This window comes from Haemaphysalis longicornis, unplaced genomic scaffold (genome assembly GCF_048455015.1).
Source record: "Haemaphysalis longicornis isolate Haplotype H1 unplaced genomic scaffold, Haemaphysalis longicornis Haplotype H1 scaffold_8, whole genome shotgun sequence".
Lineage (NCBI taxonomy): Eukaryota > Metazoa > Arthropoda > Arachnida > Ixodida > Ixodidae > Haemaphysalis > Haemaphysalis longicornis.
Window position 1 is genome coordinate 120,611,047 of NW_027526445.1, and position 14,091 is coordinate 120,625,137.

The following is a 14,091-nucleotide window of genomic DNA, read 5'->3' on the forward strand; positions in this document are numbered from 1 at the left end:
CCCGCTTGAGATGATTATCCCAGATGGGTAGTTTATTTTGGACGTGGTAGTATACAAGGAACCGAACGCCATCTCACAAATGGTGTTAAGTCGTTCTAAATCCTCCCTTTTGCTATACGGACGAGCAACGGTACTACCATGGAGGTTCGTCCACTTTTTTAGACCATGCCTAGGGAGTACATTTTTTGCTATAAGTACTTTTCAGGGCACATTACTTGATTAAAACTCCATTTCCGACTAGTTTGCGTTTACAGTGCAGGCATTTCGCACATATCCCGAGAATATAGTCATTTAAGACTGGCGGATGTGCTGTTTATTCTGCAGGTTATGGTTTTACGCCCGCCAGCCCGGAAGCACTGGGACGCAATGTGCTATCACCAGTACCTGGTGGAACTCTCCATGGTAAGCGTGCAAAGGACGTCTGTTTTCTTCTATACCGCGATAGCCCCTGTTGTCACATTCTGATGTGGTTCCATTTCTGCGTTGTTTTTCTGTCGGGAAGGCGTGATTTAAAATAGAAGATGCAATAAGAACTGAACGCAATTACATAATGACATGATTGAGTTGACTAATGCTACAGGAAGAGGTAGTGGGCGCAGTATTAGAAAATGAAATAAACTGTTTTTTTTTGTTACACCTAAAAGTTGTATTATCGTATTAGTGGTGCGCGCTTAAATGTGGATGCGCATTGAAACGTATCCCCAGTTAGTGCACGCTGCACTATGTTTACGTTAAACAGCCATTACCGATGCGTTAGCATTATAGTCATTGTCTTTCATTTTCGTTTCATTCATTTATCGAGAGTCCTGTGTGCGGGGTGAGCTTTGTGGTCAATCTATGCACGCGGTACTTGTAAAGTGACCTGGCATTTGGTCAAACTACACGTCAATTCCATTGGCATAAAAGGTTGAGCAATTCGTGAATACTCTTGCGTATAAACACTGAACGCTGCCTTGCGCATGAAACAAAATAAGGAGCCTGTTTTGATCCTGAGCAGTTCATCGACTTGTTTTTTCCCCGACAATTGTTGTCTCTAAAAAAAGGAAAGCGTAATTGTACTGTAATTCATATCAAGGCGACACCTCAACAGAACAGTTGCTTACTAAAAAGCAACTTAAGTGTCCTGCAACAACGGACGACTTCAAATTCTATACAGAGATATCGGAGCATGAACGAACCCGAAGCCGATAAACGATTCCGCACAAGTCTACAAATATACCTTATAACGACGTAATTTTCTGTACGACAGTTGCAAGTTGGGAGAGTTGGTAGGTGTTCATATCTAATCACAACGCGTCAGACGAGACAGACAAGGGAATAACCACAGGACGAGAGCTCGTCGTGTGGTTTTTCTCTTGACTGTAACGTCTGTCGCGCTGTGATTAGATATGATTTTCTGCCTTTTCACGCGAGTTGTTTTTACTAAGGCCCGCTAAAAGCAAATTTCCGGCGAGGCCCTACGCATCCTTCGTTGCGATAATAAAAAAAACTCTATACTTTACAGCTGTAGTGGTAGCCAGAGTGTGCGAATAGTGGCGGCGTAGGCAGAGACCATTGTTGATGACACTGTATGGAACCGAAATTCTCGTCAATAGCCCAGATGGTCCTTGCGGAGTAAAATTTTTCTGGATATAATATGCCCCCTAAAACACGTGCTACTCGACCCGTCTTGAATTACAGGCTTCTGTAAGTAAATAAAAGCAGAACAACCTTAGTATAGCAAACGACGAAACTAGAGATACTCATTACAGCAACACGTTTCTCGACGTTTTTGGCACTAGTGGAATCGATTCCCAATATGTTTAGCACTTCAAATGCGCACATCCTCTCATCTGCTAGTAATGCGTAGTTGGAGAATAATAAAGGCGTCAGTTCTTTTTTAACAACTAGTAATTACTGAGCTTGTTTTTTAATTAGTACTCAGAGCAAATCGGCCGGTATCGCGAAAATTGTTCGTTGACCAGACTGGTTCCTTCAGACTCGGTTCTGTGATGCATCGCAAAGACGAGCTCTCAGCTGGTCTACACTAGTTACGTAAAGTCCACCTAAACGAGGACGGAAATTATTGGACGAGCGAAAGCAGGGAGTTCATCAACATCAGCATTATCATTTTCACATAACCATAGTCATGATCATCATATTAATCTTTAGCCACCCGTTTATGTCACTGCAGGACAACTATTTCTTGCACAGTCTTCCAAAGACTCCTGTATTTCGACGCCCGAAACCATAGTTTTCCCAAGAAGGTTATGTCAACCCTCAATCGAGTTAACTGCCTTCCTATACTCCTAGTCTCGTCTTTCGGTTGCCACTCTATTAACCAGATGGTCCACTTGTTTGCTTGTTCTTCGACTTACTCCCCAGCTCGTTGCCTAATAAAAAACGAGCGTTTCCCATCCCTAAGGTCTCTCTTATAATCCGTTTTACCGTGGCTCGTTGGTCTGTGTCATTGTCATATTTTGGAACGACGATGTTCCGGCCCTGTGAGCCTGTCGAGCAAACTGAGGCCTAAGGGGTAAGTGTTGGGCAATGCAGTAAGCAAAGTTTTCTTTTGAAGGCGTTTATTAATGCAGCAAGTTTAGGCTCTATAAGTGATAACCGCCTGTGCGTATAGGTTGTAGGCCCTAATTTTAATGCTAAAAGTAAACCCACTGCTCTTTGTATGGGTGAGCCCGGTAAGTCCGTCCAATGGAACACCATGCAAAATCCTACGCCGAATTTATTTTTCCTGGTGTCAGCACCAATATGTCCAAGGTAGTTATACTCTTCCATCTCTTGGATTATTCTGTTAACTGTGTTAAATATGGTTTTCGAGTTATCCGTCTCGAGTGCTATCTCCGTTCACTATCAACGCATCTACGCGAGTTGAAAAAAAAAATGGCTGTGGCTGAACTCAGTCATGCCTGGGTGTGTGTAGGGATAGGTACGGTTAACGTTCTTCTCCTGCCCCCGCAGCTCGTTGGCTGCTCCTTGTTTCATTCTGTCGTCAATCCGCGGCCCTGACACGAGATGCCGAACTAGACGACGAATAATCCTCATCTGAATCCACTCGCCTGGCCCCTTCGTACCAACGACGCTTCTCGAGGCATGCGCCTTGTTCTTCCTCCGTCTCCTCAGCTCGCTGTCTCCTCTTGGTTTCTTTCCGACGACGAAGCCTGGTTTATTTCTGTCTCTCCGAACCACTTTCAATATCTGACGACGAATCCCACCGAGCCTTCCGCCCCTTTTATATATACGGTGCAACGCCGGCTCCTCCTCTGTTGTTGCAACGCGGTTTCACCGGCTCCTCTGACGTCATGCCAGATGGCGCGGCGAGCGGCGCTGCCAGCTGCGGCGGTTGCTCGGCAACCGCTCAGCTCGCGGTGTGGCCAACGGCCACAGCGAAACGGCGACAGTACGGCCATGTAGCTCTCGCTACAAAATAGCGCATACTCGTCCCCTTTCAACTCGACCGCAGACTACGTGACGAAAGCTGCACCACGAGCCTTTCTCTCTCTCCCGTAGAGAGGAGTGGCTCGTAGCATTCTCTTCGGCGGCCTTCGACATATCACAGACTGGGGAGTTTTATCTTTTTCCCCGCAACGCGGAGGGGTCTATTTCCGATCTAGTGCAACAACATAAAAAAAGGAATTGATGCCTGCTCGAGAGCGTGGGCTGAGACTGGCCGGGCGTTTTTGAAGCAATAGACGTATGTTGTCGAGTGGTCTGCTTGAAAGGAAAGTATTGAGTTAGTCACTCAAAATCTGCGTACGCTCAAAACACAAAAGAAACGCCAAAACAGTTCGTACAGGTTCAGGCATACAAGAGGATGGTGCACAGCGTCGACGACGGGGGATCGTCACAGGAAGTGAATGAAGTTGACCAGCAACAGCCAATGGCACAACCACTGCAGTCATGACGCAATTAAAATGGTGCATAATCAGGGAAATTGAAGAGAGCTCTGTTAGTTTTTCCCCGTCTTTCACCCCGAATAGCGTGCTTACCGCTTCCCGTGCACGTGTAACATTTGGTTCAGGTATTCCTGGCAGTGTACTTTACACGTCACGCAGGATTATTTTCACTGCTCAAAGCGTATTGCGGGGTGTTTTTAACCCTACGACGGAGCTTTCTGTGTACAGTTTCTGAAGCATTTTCGGCAATGGTTCTCCCGGCTCACTGAACAGTGATGCCGCTCGCGAATTCGAAGGTGCTCACATATGCTCCCTCAAATGTATCCGCGATTTATTACAATCAAGCTTCCTAAAAATTCCCTCCAGAAGGATGTAACGTTATTGCTCATAGAGCATTTCTTGCACATTTTTCAAGGGATTACCTTCATTGTCTCTTTTAGTACGTATTCCAAGAGCCTCACCTGATTCGCTTCCATCTCCTGGCACCTCAACGCTTCCAGTTCTAAGCACGGCCTACATATTCAGAAGCTTTTTCAAAGTAACATTGGTAAATAACTTTTATACAACGAAGAGTGGGCTGATGGGTCTATAATTTTTATTCCATTTAATATCACCAGTCCTTTGAATCATAATTATGAGTTTGCATTTCCAGCCTAGTGAATTTTTACAGAACTGGAACACGCTAAGACTAATTTGCGAGCTTTTGTAGTACAATGCCTCCTCCATCGCTAAAGTGTTCCACGGATATTTCGTCGCCCCCGACAGTCTTCCCTCACTTCATTTGCTCAAGCGCCCTTTCCACCTCATGCTTAGTTACGGTTGGAACCACGCGTACCAAGCTTTAGAAGACAGCAGAGTTTCCTGGGGTGACTTAAACCCTAAAAATTGGCATGTCTGTGTCTGCATGTCTGTATTCTTGAACGACACGTTTATGTAGGCAAACCATTACCAGACTACAAAGTCTGGTAGCATACTTTCCACTAGTCAACATTACGAACCATTGAAACAATTGGGCTTTATTTGAACCATGATTGATGATCGTGGGGTTTAACTCGCCTACGCTTCACAGGCGAGGACGTGCGCCGTAGTGGAGGGCTCCGGATTAATTTTGACCACCTGGGGATCTAACGTGAGCCGAAATCTCGTACACAGGGCGTTTTTGCTTTTCGCCTCCATTTATTTAACCAAACATCAATACATAACTACTGCTGGCCGTGTAATGTTAAATAAAAAGAGATGTGTGCTTTATTTTTGCGCGACAAATTCGAATAGACGGCGCGGCCGCACTGTGAACGCGGGAATGTTGAGTTGACTTGAGCAAACTTCCATCGTGTTTATAGTTGGAGGAGGGCGACGGAAGGGGAATAGCGCTATAGGTGGACGGGGGAGAGAAAATAGGTTTTCATGTGTTAAGCGCGGCAGACGACTATCGTCTTTCGACGACATCTACAGCGAAAAGAGCAGATACGCGGCCGTTTTTTAGCGTTGCTTCCTGGCTTGGAGCTGCTGGCCCACAATTCAGCGTAGGCATTTTCCGCTATTTTAAGGACTTCATCATTTTTGTTCGTAATGAACTTATCAGTTACGTCTTTGTGTATATTCTGTCATTGCGAATAGCAACCTGGTTTTTCGTTACCACACTCTTAATCTGGTTCCATATAAGTTCCAGTTAAAAAGGGGGATCCATATATTTTATGTGGATCCGAACGAAAGAATAACTGGAACGAGGCATATAGATGGATCTTATCTGGAACCGTCAGCTTGTTTTCTTTATGTTCGTGGTTTTTATCTGGAACCGAAGAAATGGGGTCATGCGGTGTCGGCGGTTCCGGTTACTGTTCCACTTATGTCCCAGTAAACAGTTGGGGAGAGTGCGTTTGTATATTTTTTGCTCGTGTCTTGTTCCACTTAACTCGTGCACGGCAGTGAAGTATGCACTCTTTCATGCATCAACTGGAACAATGAACCGCATATATATTAGGTGCTTCTTGACCCAAGATGCACGTGCGCGTTTAATATACACGCGCACACCGCACATAAAATTTAATGAACTTCGCCGACATCTATGAAACTGCCTTGCAGCAGTTAACTTTCATAACACGGCTAAGCTGTAGTTTTTGTGATGTCCTTTGACAGAAAACAAAATCCCACTTTTTTGTCAACGCCGTACAAAGCATTAAAAATTTCTCGGGAAAGATATCTTAGGGAAAAGACGAAATGGCAAGAACCCATTCTCTGGTGTTCTGCGGCACTCAAACCGCTTTCGTGACCACCGTATTTTTCTAATTTGAGGCGTGAAGTACAACATCACCAGTGACTTGAATTTGAGGAGGACTAAACGTCTTCCTTTTCTCAATCTGCGTTCCGGCGAAGTCACAACTGCTATAGTGCTGAAGAATTTGTGGTGCTTTTGTGAGCACCTTCATAACGAAATACTTGTTGAGGCCATTACATTTTATGCATTTGGTTTACAAAGCTTCGCAGAAACGGCAGTTTTTGTTCAACACTCAGTCATCATCTCGCTGTGGTGTAGTACGCGCTCAATGGTACTTAGTCCACGTTACTTATGTTGTGATGGGGTACATACATAATGGTTACCGACTGCGTCACATTTTACACCACACACATCATGCTACGAATACAGTTATATGCTTAAAAGTTAGTTTTTTGTATTTTGTGTCGTCCCGGATAGTAATTTTCACAAGCAAAAACGAAAGCCTCTTTGCAGGAGGAGAATGACACAAAACCCGGAGAACTAAATCTACCCCGCGGCATCTGCCTTACATTCTATATATTTATACTGAAATGGCATTCCTATTTCAAATTATGCATTGCTGTATCGCGAAACTTCGCAGTGTTACCCTAATGTTGTTACTGGCCGTAGTAACTCAAGTTCACCGAATGACCTGCCTTCTCCTGCTGGTCCCCCCGTTGCTCTTTTCCTGCACTATTGGTGTTCATGACGAAAAACTGCTGGAAAACGGGCAGATGTATTATTTATCGCTAATTAGCGAGTAATCACACTTGATTCACTATGCGGAAGTAGTTTTCTATAACGTGGGTATCAAAGGGCGCCGCAGTATATATTATTGGTATTGGAAATACTTGTTGTCAAGAGAACGCAGTCAATAAAGAAGCGTCGTTTTGTTTTCACTGCAAAGAACGAAATAAAGCTGTCATCAAAGTTTATGCACACATACCGCACGCGCTCACGGCCCGCGGAAAGAAAACAACTTTAGCCCAACTAACGTGTTAAATTGGCTAATATCTGAGCTCTTTGTTCCAGCCTCAGAGCCGCGTAGACGTCCGCTTAGAGGCCTACTCCCATTTTCCAAAGCAAATATAAGCGATCAAGGGTGCCGAGCTTGTGATCTCTTCCGCGGACTGGTCACTGGCCACGGCGTGCATCGCCAAAGGCACGGAGGAAGAAAAAGTTGAAGAAAAAGTTGGCCGAAACGATTACGAAACGACCGCCACTTCAGTGCGGCATGCCGTGCGCATGCGTTGACACAGCCGCAAGGCAGCGCCGCTTGCGTTGATGCATGGTATAGTGGGACGGCAACGGGTACAATGACAATGAGGGAAAAATGGCACTGCGTGAACACTTTTAACGACAGCAGCGCCCCTAGGTCTCAACGTTTCCGTAAGCTAGTTTTTGTTCGTCCGCATGCAGCGCCACTAGTGGCCTTCTATAGCGGTTTTCTCGATTGCTCGCGTTATGCGCCTGATGTACTAAATGAACTGTCGGTCAGACTGGCGGGAACGGTTACCCGTTTGGTTGTGGCGTGAAACAGCGGATTTCTTCATGTCCTTGGGCTGTATTTATTGTTCGACGAAGTGAAGTTCTGCCGGGAGGCGCAAAAAAGGTCAGTGCTGCTTATTTATGTTCTGGTAACGGTTGTTGTTCTTTGACTTGTTCATCACTGCGTCCGATAAACGTGCCGCTCCGCTGCCTGTTCGATGCGAGAAACGTTTGCGGCCGTTATTTCAGCGTGTGTGTTTGTTGGTCGGAGTCGGCTTGACATTTCTGACTGCGTACGTTAGCTAGTGCTATTTAGAAAGTGGCTGGTGCGCGCATTTCTCGAGTCTGCATGTCCCCTTATGGTGTCCTGTTGCTTAGTTGTATATTGACGGTTGCTGTACCTGTCAGCGGTACTGAATCTTCTCGGGTTAGTCGCACGCTATTGTCTCACGCGCACACACTGCACAACATGTTTGTCGGAGCGTCTGTCTTCAGACTTATCGGTATTTTCAAACTTCCGTGTTAATTGCGTTGTGTTGGTCTTCTGAGAGCCATAAATTTACTGTGCTAATCACGCTATTCCGCCTAATGTTGATGCGCGTTCAAGGCGTTGGCGGCAGCACTAATTACGTTTATCTGTGCTGTGTGTGTAGTTGTTCCTTGTTTCTTCCAATGCCTTCAATGAATTCAGATGGTCTATTTACACTAGTCAACGTTAGTTGGCTCCCTGACGTGTAGTGAAATGCAAGAAGAAGTGGTTGTCTGAGCAGTAGCGTAGTAACAAAACGTTCCTTTTGTGGAGGGGAAGGCATGTGGAAACACGCAGAAAGTGTGGTGCCGTTTCTATGCTGTCAATGTCAGTGGTAACCGGAGACCTCAGAATAATTACCCATAAAACTCACGTGTGGATTATTAGAAGTTTTAGCGTCACAAAGTAAGTTTAAAAATAATCCATTCCTGCCATTTTATGCTATCAATGTCAGTGGCAGCTCGAGAGTTGGCATAATTTTCAAAACGTTCGGGTGCAAAGTTGTTGCGTCATGATGTGCACCAAACATTAATCCATTTCTGTTCTCCTTTGAACGTAGAAATTATACTGCAAAAGCAGATTGCTACATTCTGTATTCATACTCTATGACCTGTTCAGAAAGAGTATATGGCTGACTGTGGAGACATTTGGCCCTCCACTGATAGGTTGCGACAACTGTTTTTGTTCCTCTGCAAAAAAAATGAAAACAAATTATTTCCTTTCTTTACATGCTCCTGCGAAGTCATGGCTGTGGCATTCACTGGCTGAAGACATCTTTGGCATGCTGAAGGGTCGTCGGGGAGAGTGTGGCGGATTGTGAATGCCTTGTGGAGCTCATAAGCCACAAAAGAGTACTTTTTGAGTCGTGCATATTGTGCAGATATTCACCAGTTCGCATAGATTAAGGACAGGTGAGCTTAAAGTATGTTCAAATATTTTCATATCTCAAATTGTTCTGCAAGAAGATTACCAGGGCTTCTGCTGTAAAAAAGACATTCTACTTTCGTGGAACGAATCAAACATTGTTCAATATTTTCTCGTGCTCCCTGGGTAAAGCAAGGCATAAATTTATTCTCTGATATTTTTGTACTGTTTATTTTCTAGGCAATAGGGCGAAGATGGACCTAAAACAGCGGTACAAGGAATGCATATGGCCATTTTAATTGTATTTGGAGCCCTTCTTGGAAGTGTATCATCAGAAGGCAACACATTAAAGCTCTTGCACGGGATGAATTCATTGCATTCTACAAGTAAGTACGCACTGCCATTTTTGGGTCTTTCATGGCGTGTTTTTAGGTAGTTTCTTTATAACTAATGGTCTGAAACTTCTTTTCAGTGACAGCTTGGCCTGTGGCTCAAGGTGACAGTAGGAGCTTTTCGGAACACGTTAGCGAAACGTTCCTGGAAGTGCACTTTGAGACGGCCCTGGCAGAAACACCCGGGTCTTAATTTTGGTTGGGTAAGCTGGCATTTTGTTTTTGCGAGACTCAATTTCTGGGTCTGTTCGTCCTAATAAAATCTCACTGTTAAGAAGTTATCGTGAACGCCAATATTGGCCATTGTGTTCACATTCCGCCTATTACGGATGCTCCAACAGTGGCCAAAAAAAACACTATTTTGTATTTTAGTTTTGTAAATATTTAGCTTTTACACCTTGAGAGTTGTTGCTGTGATTTTCCAGCACCATGGACACGCCCAACGTGGTTGCTGCTACAACAATACGGTGGCAACTGACGATTTAAATTTCCCGCTTTTAATACGCCCGTAGCACCAATAATACTCCCAAATACAGGCGTAGCATGAGTAATGCTTGCATTGGATTTTGACAGGTGGTTAAATAAGGGGTAATTTTTTTAAGGGAATTGTTTAGAGCACAGAAAGTGACGCTTGCAAGAAAATGTGCTATAGTTGCGATTTATAAGAAAATTGTGCAACAGCCTATATGTTCAGCATTAGTCAGCTCAACTTCTGCCTCATACCACTACGAACCATGGAGGTAATACATATCGAGAGGGAAATATTTTATGTCGAACTAATTCCACAAAAAATTTCTGCCACAGTGCGATATTTAGGATTTTCTATGACTGGCCATTTATTTCTTTGTGGTAGAAACATCGTTTAGCTGTAAGTTATAATAAGCCAGCCTCACTACAGCATTCTAGGGAGCACATTATACAGTACAGAGAACATTTTTTGCAGAGAGAAGGTGTGTAAAATATAATGCCGAAAGGTGATTATAGTAATTATTATTTGAATAATAAACGAAACCTCTCAAGGATAAAAAAAAACTTATATTCAGGATACCGAGGCAGCAAAGTTGGATACTTTCCAGAATCAGGGCAATTTCATTGATTCTCTGTGGTGATATTGTTTAGCGCACTGTCACCTTTAGCAGCACTCCCAGAAAAAAACCAAGAAATCACTGTTTTTAAATCAATTACGGTGTTATGAAAGGGACTAAGCAACTCACTCATTTAAAGCAACCATGTAACAAAATTTTCTTGTTTCCTTGAAGGTACATGAGGTGAGCAGTAAGTCTTCTCGAGCCCGGTTATTCTGAGAGAAGGGACTGGCGGCATCACTATTGCCCGCAAGAAACACATCACGGATTCGCCGCCTGCATTGTTACTTCAGGATGTGGTCATCCTCTTCGCCGCATATGTCATCTTTTTCATCTTGTCATGATGTTCATATGGTTGTGTGCCTTTGGAGAGTTCTTGGGACTTTTGCAGGGAGTTCTTGGAAAGCATGAGAAGTTTGACAGTGGCCTGGTGTCATTTAAGTTGTAGTCTCTGTTGGAATACTTGAAGTGTTCAGCTCTACTTGGGATTTTAAATTATTGGTAGAGGTTAAAGTATCTCTTGAAAGGCATGAAGAATGTCAGATGAAAGGCTTGAAGGGGGTGAAATCAGATGAAGAGGTTTAAGTTACTGGCACTTGCAAGTTTCATGTCAACTGAACACTGAAGTTGTGCCTTATTTTTCATCATTGGCACAATGCGCAGGCTGCCTTTGAATCTATAGTGGGTGTTAATGTAGTTCATGGTACCGCATTGTAACGTCCTTATTATTCAAGTGTAGCTCATGAGATATTTTTTCGTAACTGTGCTGCTGCTGATGCAAAAGTGACAGTGATTATTTACGCAGATGGCTTCCGCCTTCATTGATAAATTTTAGTACCGGATGTGAGCTGACACCCATGACCTAGAAGAATTGAAAATGTGCGTATTTGGCTCGAACAAGTTTTCTTCTTTGAACAAAGCTGCATTTCTTGCTTGGCAGAAGCAGGGCTTTGGTCACAATTACACTGATAGCAAGACGGGAGGGTTTTTTATAGCACGCAACTGTGAATTTCACCTGAGGTAAAATGTTGAGGCTGGAAAAAATGCTTTCAAGTCTGTTTTGTAAAACTGGTCACTCGTATGATTCAACGCTGGCTTGTTTGCTTCTTAAGGATGTCTGACTTGTTCCCGCTTGAATTGATTACGTATATAATTAGTTTGCATGTTAAATTTTAATATGTGTAACATGCTTCCAGCTACCTGGTTTGCAAAATTATATAAGATTCACGCTGGGTTTTGAGAGATTTCTTGGGATGAATTATTTTAAACAACTACAAATTGTTTGGGCAAGTAACGTGCCTTAAGTCAAAGGCCTTTTCAGGACGCTCATAAAGTCTATTTTGCCTACAAATAGCTTTATGTTACACTTACGTCTGGTGTCAGGAAACTACTATCTTTAATAATCATGTTTTAATAATGGCATACTGCCACATGTGACCTCTCGTGTCAAAATGTTTTATCGTTAATCTTGGCTCGAGCGTTGTTTTCCTAAACTCTTGCACTGCACTGCTGTAGATTTGTGATAATACAACCGTGTATAGCTTGTTTTTAGGCCTTTCCTTACAATTTAATGGCAAACTGCATTTTCCCAAACAGTTATGCGTAAACATAGTATGGCAAGCGCAATGAGTCATTCCGCCTTTGAATTACCTTGGTTTATCTGATAAGACAGCATATTTGATGCTCACTCTTGTATAATGTCTGTGTCAGTGCCACGGTAGACGCACACGTCTATTTATTTGTGAAGCAGTTGCCCCTAATACCGTCTTTATTAACCATGTTTTTGAGTAAAGGTGAATATGTGAAAATGCCACTTGGAGCCTAGTGTTATCGTTATCGTATTTATTCCTTGTACGTTGGTCATTTTCTGTGCAATTTAAAATAGACAGCTATTCAAATCTGAAATGTATCATACTAGCGCCCAATAAAGTTGTATAGTATGTTGAAAAGCAGTGTATGAGTCATAATAGTTGGTATCGTGCGTATTTTAATGCAAGTATATTGTTTCTTTTGCATGCAGCTGAAACCCAGCACAGGATTCTGCGGGCGAAGCCAAAGACTGTGTGCCGCTCTAGGTGCCTCAGACCAACTTTTATATAGAACTGTGCTCCGATAGGCAACTGTTGGGAACTGTCAGGGACCACACTGCTGCGGTGGTTTCTGCTTTCCAATTGTTGGTATCACTGCGGGTCATATATCAAGGCTGTGTTAAAATGGTGCTTGCGGTTTCGTGCTGATACCAATGCATCCGCCAGCCTGGCATATGACCTCGGTGTATACCGACAGGAAAGCAGAAATATTGGAAAAGTGGAGTCCCATAGACAGCTTCCCAATGTCTATAGGAACACCGTTTTATATAAACAGCTGGCCTGAAGGTGCCTGGAACGGCGCACCGGATAAATTCCATATTCATTTTACATGGATCAATGTTCCAGTAACTTAAACTACCCTTTTATTTGGAACAGTGATCCGCATACTTTTATTTGGAACACCGATCCACATAATTTAGTGGCAAAAATATATGGTGCACTGTTCCACTTAATTTTCAGGATATGTGGAACACGGTTCCAAATATATAACTGGAACTTTTTTGCAAAAAAGTTCCAGTTACTAAGTGGATCTTACGTGGAACCAGATTAAGAGTGCACTTTGGAGGTTCTATCGTAAATAGCGTTGGTTCACACGACTGACATTGATAACTGCTGCAGTTAGACTTGCTTCTCCGTCTTTGAAAGTTTCATGTTTCCGTGTTTTGCAATACGTTTATTCACTTTCTTATATATCCTAAAAGTTTCTTTCCGCTGCGTTGTGAACGCCGAAGAGGACGCGCTCACATCGGCTCTTGCTTTTATGCTAATTATCTCAACGCTAATCAATAGTTACCGAGGTGTAATTGGTACCAATGTGTCTGTGAACGTACGAGGCATCTACCGGTACCAGATTCGACCAAGTAGCACGTTGTTCTTGCGGTTTACGAGGACTTTATTCCCGCGACGGCGGCGACCCGCCGCTAAGCCTAATCGGGCGGCCGAGAATTACCGCAGCCAGGCCTAGGCCGGGTAGGCCTAATGCCGGTGTGGCGATGGAGTAGGAAGACGTAGCCACCGAGATGGTTGTTGGGCCCCAGCAACAACAGCAGCGGCCAGGTGTGCATCGAGGTACAAGGACAGGAGTTTCCCTCGGAAGAACTCAACGAGAGCCACGGTTGGACACACGTGGGCTGACGCATAAAAGCACGGACCGTCGGAGACGGCGCCCGGGTCGACAGGCGCCAGTCGAGACATAAAACGAGGGACCACGCGGCCGGAAAGGCAAGGTCAGCGCAACGAAAGCAGCGTGGATGTCCTATATACTCCGCAAGGAGGAAATCAAGGTGATCGTGAGGCCGAGAGGAGGCCTAAACATCGCGAGAACGTAGATCGTCGCCTCGGAAATCATGGCGGCGGCGAGAATTTCGAGGGCGGACGGGGCAGCGGACACCTTCTGCCCTAACGTGCGGCAGAACATCATGGTGGTGAGCAACCCTGACGAGGGGCGAGTACTGTCTTACGCCAAGATCTAGGCCATCTACATCGGAGGCAAGTCGCAC

General features: G+C 44.2%; 1 long non-coding RNA gene across 1 annotated transcript; it reads left to right on the forward strand.

Moving 5' to 3' along the window:
• Nucleotides 1–7,624: 7,624 nt before the first annotated feature.
• On the forward strand, nucleotides 7,625–13,074 carry LOC144150155 (uncharacterized). The gene is made up of 5 exons (XR_013318440.1): nucleotides 7,625–7,756; nucleotides 8,904–9,072; nucleotides 9,266–9,411; nucleotides 9,498–9,620; nucleotides 10,677–13,074. It is a non-coding gene; the product is annotated as an uncharacterized LOC144150155 (long non-coding RNA).
• Nucleotides 13,075–14,091: the final 1,017 nt, after the last annotated feature.